We start from the raw sequence: 7,119 nt of genomic DNA on the forward strand, positions 1-7,119 counted from the left end.
ATCCAACATACCCAGCTACTCAATCACTGCTGGATTGACAGATGGGCCAGAAATTTGTTCGACTTGACCAGGATTTAAAACTTGATTGTGTTTTGAGTTGAGTGCTCTGTTGAGACTCATATTTCTATAATCAGGTTATATTAAAATGCTTATTTCTTTATTTCAAAGTTTATTTTGGGACTTGAATTTTAAATACAATGACAGTTGCATTAAAAAAACAAACTATGTAATCTTATTGCAATGTTAATGTTAGGTAATCTTTTGTTGGTATCTCGGTAGATACAAAAAAAGTGATTATTTCAGCGTATTGTTCTTTATCTTATCTCCTCTGTGTGTGTGTGTGTGTGTGTGTGTGTGTGTGTGTGTGTGTGTGTGTGTGTATTTAGTTAATCATTGTACAATGTAGTCATTTTAACTATGAGTTATTAAGATATCATTCGTTTCCTGCTTTAAGTATGACTTCCAGTGTGAAAACTTTGATTCTTGGTCCCTATTGTAATATTAACCATAGCCATTGTTGTTGTCTCTCTACCCTCCAACCAACCCCCTCTCCCCGCCACCTCATGGGAATTTGCCCATCTAAACTCAATAAAAATTGTCTGCATATACGATTCCATATCAAGATTTATAATACTTTATAAAACATACACTTTTATCCTTTTTTTCTTAGTTATCAGCAGTTTTTTGTTTTTATTTTGATCAGTGAGATTTAATTCAACCACCCGATTGTATGGTTTATTTTAGATACAATACATTTGATCATTCTCTCATTTGTTTTAATTTTTTTTCTTCGTCCTCTTCTCTTCCATAAGTCTATGTATTTCAATTTGAACCAATTTGATATAGATAAATATGACGTCAAAGATCATTTGTCTAAAATTGAGTTTCTCTTTTATGGTTAATCCTTGGATGTGTTTCAGCCTCAGACATTTAGGTATATATTTGCTCCGATTAAATTGAGCTTTGACCGGTAACGATTATATGAGCTTTGAATCAAGGTTAAATGTGTGGTGAAAATATATTGATCGTCTTACAAGAACATTGAATGAATGGTGTTTGAAATTTTCTTGAGCTATGTGAATTATCATTGACTCCATTTTTTTAATGTAGTCTTTTTATTTTATTTTTTTATTTTCAGATATTTTTGATTTATAAATAGTAATACTGAAATATTACGTATTGTTGATTTCTTCCTTTTCACTATTATAAAAGGACTTATTCATTTCCACTGACGCATAATGTAATTAACACACGTTTTCTGTATATTTTAAATTCTTGACATGCTCACATTTTGTTGTTATTGCAGGAGTCATAAAATCTGTTGAATACAAATTTTGCTGCTCGAAGCTCAAAGAAATAAATACCAATATTCAGATGGAATGGAAGCTTCCATTTAATGAACAAAGACAAATAATGGGAACGTTTTGGGTTTTCCCCTTTGTCAAAAAACAACAACAAAAACACGATGTATGAAATGCTAAAGACAAATGATTCATCTTTATTGTTTCATTCATTGTATTTGTTGATAAACGGGAAACCCAAAATGTCCACATTGTTTCCGTTGATCGAATTAAAGCTTCCATTCCATTTGACTGTTGCTATTTAAAATCTGTTTCATAACTTTGAAGGCTTTTGCATTGCGTGACATGATACGCCCAAATAGCTGTTTAAACAATGAGTTAATTTTCTTTTTTTCTTGCTTGAATTGATAATGAATAATACAATGTTTCATTATTTGTGTGTCATTTTATTTTTAAATCCTACAAATTATTATTATTTTTTTTTTCCTACTACTTTATAGATTCCATGTGATAAGAACCACTCTGTGCTACTGTAATAATAGCTAGGTCAAAATGACCTGCTCAATTCCATACAGTACGGTTGAAAACCTTTTGCTTTTGAAGCAAAACCATATCACCATTGATTAAATCAATCACCAATTAGAAAAAAACCAAACGAAATAGATAAATCTACCGACCAACTCGCAACAATAGAGCTTTGCGCTTATCCACCATCATCCACAACAATTTTTTTTCCACTTTTTAAAAATACTCATCCAACTATTTTTGGTTTTCCAGTTTGCTGGCAGCCTGGTTTTGGATCTGAATGAAGACCCAGGCATTGTAGTTGACTCGTGTATGGCCGATGACCGGAGACACACCTTTCAAATCATTGCCCCACACTCTAAAAAGTAATTGTTCCGTATTTGGTAATTATGTAACTGCCTCAGAGATTGAAGGAAGTTGAATCTTTGACTTGATTAACTCTTTCAGTACCATTGGTCGCACTGTGTAGCCAGCAGAATCTGTTCTACTGGTCAATGGCTGCACAATGCGGCCAGTCTTGAAAGGCAAAAACAATAATGTAATCCAATCCTACTTTCTACAAGAGTACTATAAATCGAACCAATGGTATCATTTCCTTCATCAGAACATTCAATTGGCCCTAGGATGGTAGTTTAATTGAGATTTTGCGCTGAATTTGAATGTCTCTTTGTCTTAGCTTGTCAGTCTCATGCTGCCTCAATCGGGTGTCAGCCATTTTGTGACGGAAATGTGATTACAGCCTCAGCGCTGAAAGAGTTAAAACAGCAGCTTAGGACATTTTTCTTTACATTTGATACCTCCCCCCCTCCCCATATTTTGACATTTCTTTCATTTTTATTTTTTTAAGCCAATGTATCATATGATTGTTATTCACTCAATCATGTAAATCGCCTAGAGCCCAATCTAATAGGAAACCCAACTGTGGGCCACTTTTATCATCATTTTTATTATAATATTCCTTCCACAAAATGGATTTTTTTTTTACCTTGGATAAAGATAAAACTGTTGTTTAAAAGATCTTATTTGGTTTTCAACTGAATAATAACAGGAATCTGATATTTTAAGTCATATCTAATTTTTTTTTTTTTTATCTAGAAACTTAATTACTGTATGTTAGTGTTAGTAAATTCCAGTTAAAGAAATGAGTTATTATTGAAGGTTGTTTTTTTTTTTTACAGCAATTGATTGTTTTACAACTGTTTCCTCTTTATTTTCTTGTCACCTTAGAACCATTGTTTTACAAGCAGAGAACTATAGAGATAGGGATGAGGTAAGTGTTAATTGTAACAGTTTCATATAAATTATCTTTTACTTTTCAAACTTGGCAAGTTGTAAAGTGCGTTACATTGTATGAATACCAATTATTTATAATATAGCAATAATAATAATAATAATAATAATAATAATAATAATAATAAATAATAATAATAATAATAATAATAATAATAATAATAATGATAATAATAATAATAGTACACATTTATACAGCGCTCATTCTCGTGTAAAACACAAGCTCTGGGCACTTTACAATATAAAATATCAATTTTGAGTGAAATAAAAACAAAAACATGCAATGCAATGAATTCATAGCCAAATCAAGGATTCATAGCGTCAATAAAAGCAAATACAGTAAAGATGTGTCTTGAGATTCTTTTTAAAGGTAGGTAAAGTAGTAATTATCATGTTTATAAAACAATTGTGATGAAGATTATGATGTAAATTGTGATAATGATATGATAATAATGAGAATAATAATAATAATATAATAATAATAATAATATAATAATAATAATAATAATAATAATAATAATAATAATAATAATAATATAATAATAATAATAATAATAATAATAATAATAATAATAATAATGATAATAATAATAATAGTACACATTTATACAGCGCTCATTCTCGTGTAAAACACAAGCTCTGGGCACTTTACAATATAAAATATCAATTTTGAGTGAAATAAAAACAAAAACATGCAATGCAATGAATTCATAGCCAAATCAAGGATTCATAGCGTCAATAAAAGCAAATACAGTAAAGATGTGTCTTGAGATTCTTTTTAAAGGTAAGTAAAGTAGTAATTATCATGTTTATAAAACAATTTTGATGAAGATTATGATGTAAATTGTGATAATGATATGATAATAATGGGAATAATAATAATAATATAATAATAATAATAATATAATAATAATAATAATAATAATAATAATAATAATAATAATAATAATAATAATAATAATAATAATAATAATAATAATAATGATAATAATAATAATAGTACACATTTATACAGCGCTCATTCTCGTGTAAAACACAAGCTCTGGGCACTTTACAATATAAAATATCAATTTTGAGTGAAATAAAAACAAAAACATGCAATGCAATGAATTCATAGCCAAATCAAGGATTCATAGCGTCAATAAAAGCAAATACAGTAAAGATGTGTCTTGAGATTCTTTTTAAAGGTAAGTAAAGTAGTAATTATCATGTTTATAAAACAATTTGATGAAGATTATGATGTAAATTGTGATAATGATATGATAATAATGGGAATAATAATAATAATATAATAATAATATAATAATAATAATAATAATAATAATGATAATAATAATAATAATAATAATAATAATAATAATAATAATAATAATAATAATAATAATAATAATAATAATAATAATAATAATAATAATAAATGATGATGAGGATGATGATGATGATGATGATGATGATGAGGATGATGATTAGTAGTAGTATTGCTAGTACTATTATAATTATTATTATTATCATCATTATCATCATCATTGATAAAACGTTCAATGGTTTATAAGAAAAGTGCCTCTTTATTTTATTTGGTTTTTACAAACATTATTGAATGGAATAAGATGTCCTTAGGACACTAAAATGTTATGTTACAACGTGGACTTGATTATATCTGCAGTGGATTGCCACGCTGAATAACATCATCAAAGATGGGGGTTACATCCGAGGCAAAAGCCCTTCCACACTCTCAGACTCCAGCAAGAAGAAGGTAACAGATATTAGTTGTCTATTTTTTATAAATGTAAATGTTGCTGCTCGAAGCTCGAAGAAATAAATAACAATGTAATGTGAAATTGAATGTATGATTCAATTTGATTAATATACGAAAACAGATGAAATGGATGTTTCAGGTTTCTCCTTTATCAACAAAACAGGATGATTTATCTTAACAACGCCACTACCACATTATCTCATTCATCTGTAGTGTTTCATTCATCCTGTTTTGTTGATAAAGGGGAAACCCGAAACATCCATTTTATCTGTTTTCGTTTAATAAATTGAAGCTTACATTCAATTTCACATTGTTATTTATATTTTATAAAACCAGTTCATGTCTGTCATTTGATTTGAACGTTACTTTTGGCTGGTTGTACCAGCTGTCCCCGATCTGAACCAACCACCACCACCATCCAAATTATCACCATCATCATCATCATCGTCACCGCCTTCATCATCGTCATCATCATCATCATCACCATAACCATCATCATAGTCACCACCTTCACCGTCATCATAATCATCATCGTCATCATCATCATCATCATCATCATCATCATCATCATCATCATCATCATCATCACCGCCTTCACCATCATCTTAATCATTGTCATCATCATCATTATCATCAACTTATATATTTGTGTGGCTGGCTGAGAAAACCAAGACAGATGCGCAAATTTCATAAATTGAGTTATTCATGCAGTGGTGTAGACATATTTCTGATCATTGACCACTTTAAATTTTCTTACTATTTCTATTAGAACCCAAGACATTACTTTTTTTCTGAATAAATTTGTTGCTATGGGAAACACTTTGTCTTCGATTTTGGCTCATATCTCATATCGAAGTTTGCCGCATCTTTCTGGGTTTTCTCAGCCAGCATCACATTTCATTTCAATAACAAAACACACACACACACATACACACACACAAACACACACACACACACACACACCCACACATACACACAAATGAGTAAACGTATAATGAATCATATCTATATTACCCATATTTCCATAGTTTCATTAAATGAACGATTGCTTTTAAAAAAAAACAAATAACAAGTCTATAAAAGCCATAAAAGGTGGATGATTTTACAGTTTTTTTGCTGTTGATTATAGTAAGGAGTTTCATATTCTTGGCTCAGTGTCGGAAAACATTTAGTTCAAGAATTTTATCTGCAATTTTGATTGCCTAATTTTGAGTAGACAATCATGATTGTCATTACTATAATAATCATTTTGGTCATTAAAATTATTATATTCATTGTCAGCATATTAAGCAGTCTTTAGAGCCAGTAGGCCCATAGAGCCATAGTTTATCCAGCTTTCTATAAATGTAAAACAGACAACAGCAATTTCTGCTATCCTTTGGTAGGATGCTAGTCTATCGCAAAGTACTTTCTGCCAAATCTAAGAGGACCCAGCTACCCAATGACTGCTGGATGGACAGGGAGGTCAGAAAAAAATCTCAACTGCACCCGGAATCGATCACGGTTCCCTTTGCATCTGAAGCTCATGCTCGACAAAGCTATCGGGACTCACCATGTCAGTATATTGAATACTTAAAAACCTTTAAAATAAAAAAAAAACCAAAAGGAACATTTGTTAAACATATATTTTTTCTTACATAAGGAGCAACCAAGGCAGTACAGCAAAAGTCAGAGTGCAGAAAGTGCATCCGTTACCTCTGATCAAAGCCCAGTCAAGTGAGTATCTTGTATGCTTGTGTGTGTGTGTGTGTGTTTACATGCATGTCATTTAGCTGGCCTCTTCGATAGCTTCTTTTTTTATTATGACAAGGGTAGTTTAGAAAAAGAGTGATGCTGTATTTTTTATCTTTTTTCAGCACTAGTATTTGCTTTCACCTCTGAGATTAGAAAAGACAACTGAATAGCAAAATGTTTTGACCCTTTGGATGGAGTATGCAAAAAAAAGAAACAAATTACACAAGTAAACTAGAAGAGTGTGTGAAATATTGACTATTTGATTTTATTATTTTTTTTAAACAACAGTTAAATTCAATTGAAAGAAAAAAAACCAAAAATACCCAATAGTGTCAACAAAAACAGCCGCCATTTTTTTAAAGTGATGAAATCCATTGCCCAGTCCAAATATGTCTTTGTGAAAAGTTAGGATCTAACAGTAAAATGCTTTGTTTTCTTTGTACGCCCCCTACTCAATTTTAATCTGTCAAAGTTTTAAAAAAAATTTTTTAAAATTTTAGGGTTTAAAAACAA

The 7,119-nt window shown here is 30.1% G+C and overlaps 1 long non-coding RNA gene across 1 annotated transcript; it reads left to right on the forward strand.

Annotated features, from left to right (window-relative positions):
* The first annotated feature begins 2,077 nt into the window (after positions 1 to 2,077).
* On the forward strand, positions 2,078 to 6,637 carry LOC144961773 (uncharacterized). Its single transcript, XR_013643277.1, has 4 exons — positions 2,078 to 2,191; positions 3,054 to 3,096; positions 4,780 to 4,869; positions 6,515 to 6,637. It is a non-coding gene; the product is annotated as an uncharacterized LOC144961773 (long non-coding RNA).
* Positions 6,638 to 7,119: the final 482 nt, after the last annotated feature.

The sequence above is a fragment of the Berghia stephanieae genome, unplaced genomic scaffold (genome assembly GCF_034508935.2).
Source record: "Berghia stephanieae isolate SIO BIC M18660-M18661 unplaced genomic scaffold, UCSD_Bste_1.3 scaffold4056, whole genome shotgun sequence".
Lineage (NCBI taxonomy): Eukaryota > Metazoa > Mollusca > Gastropoda > Nudibranchia > Aeolidiidae > Berghia > Berghia stephanieae.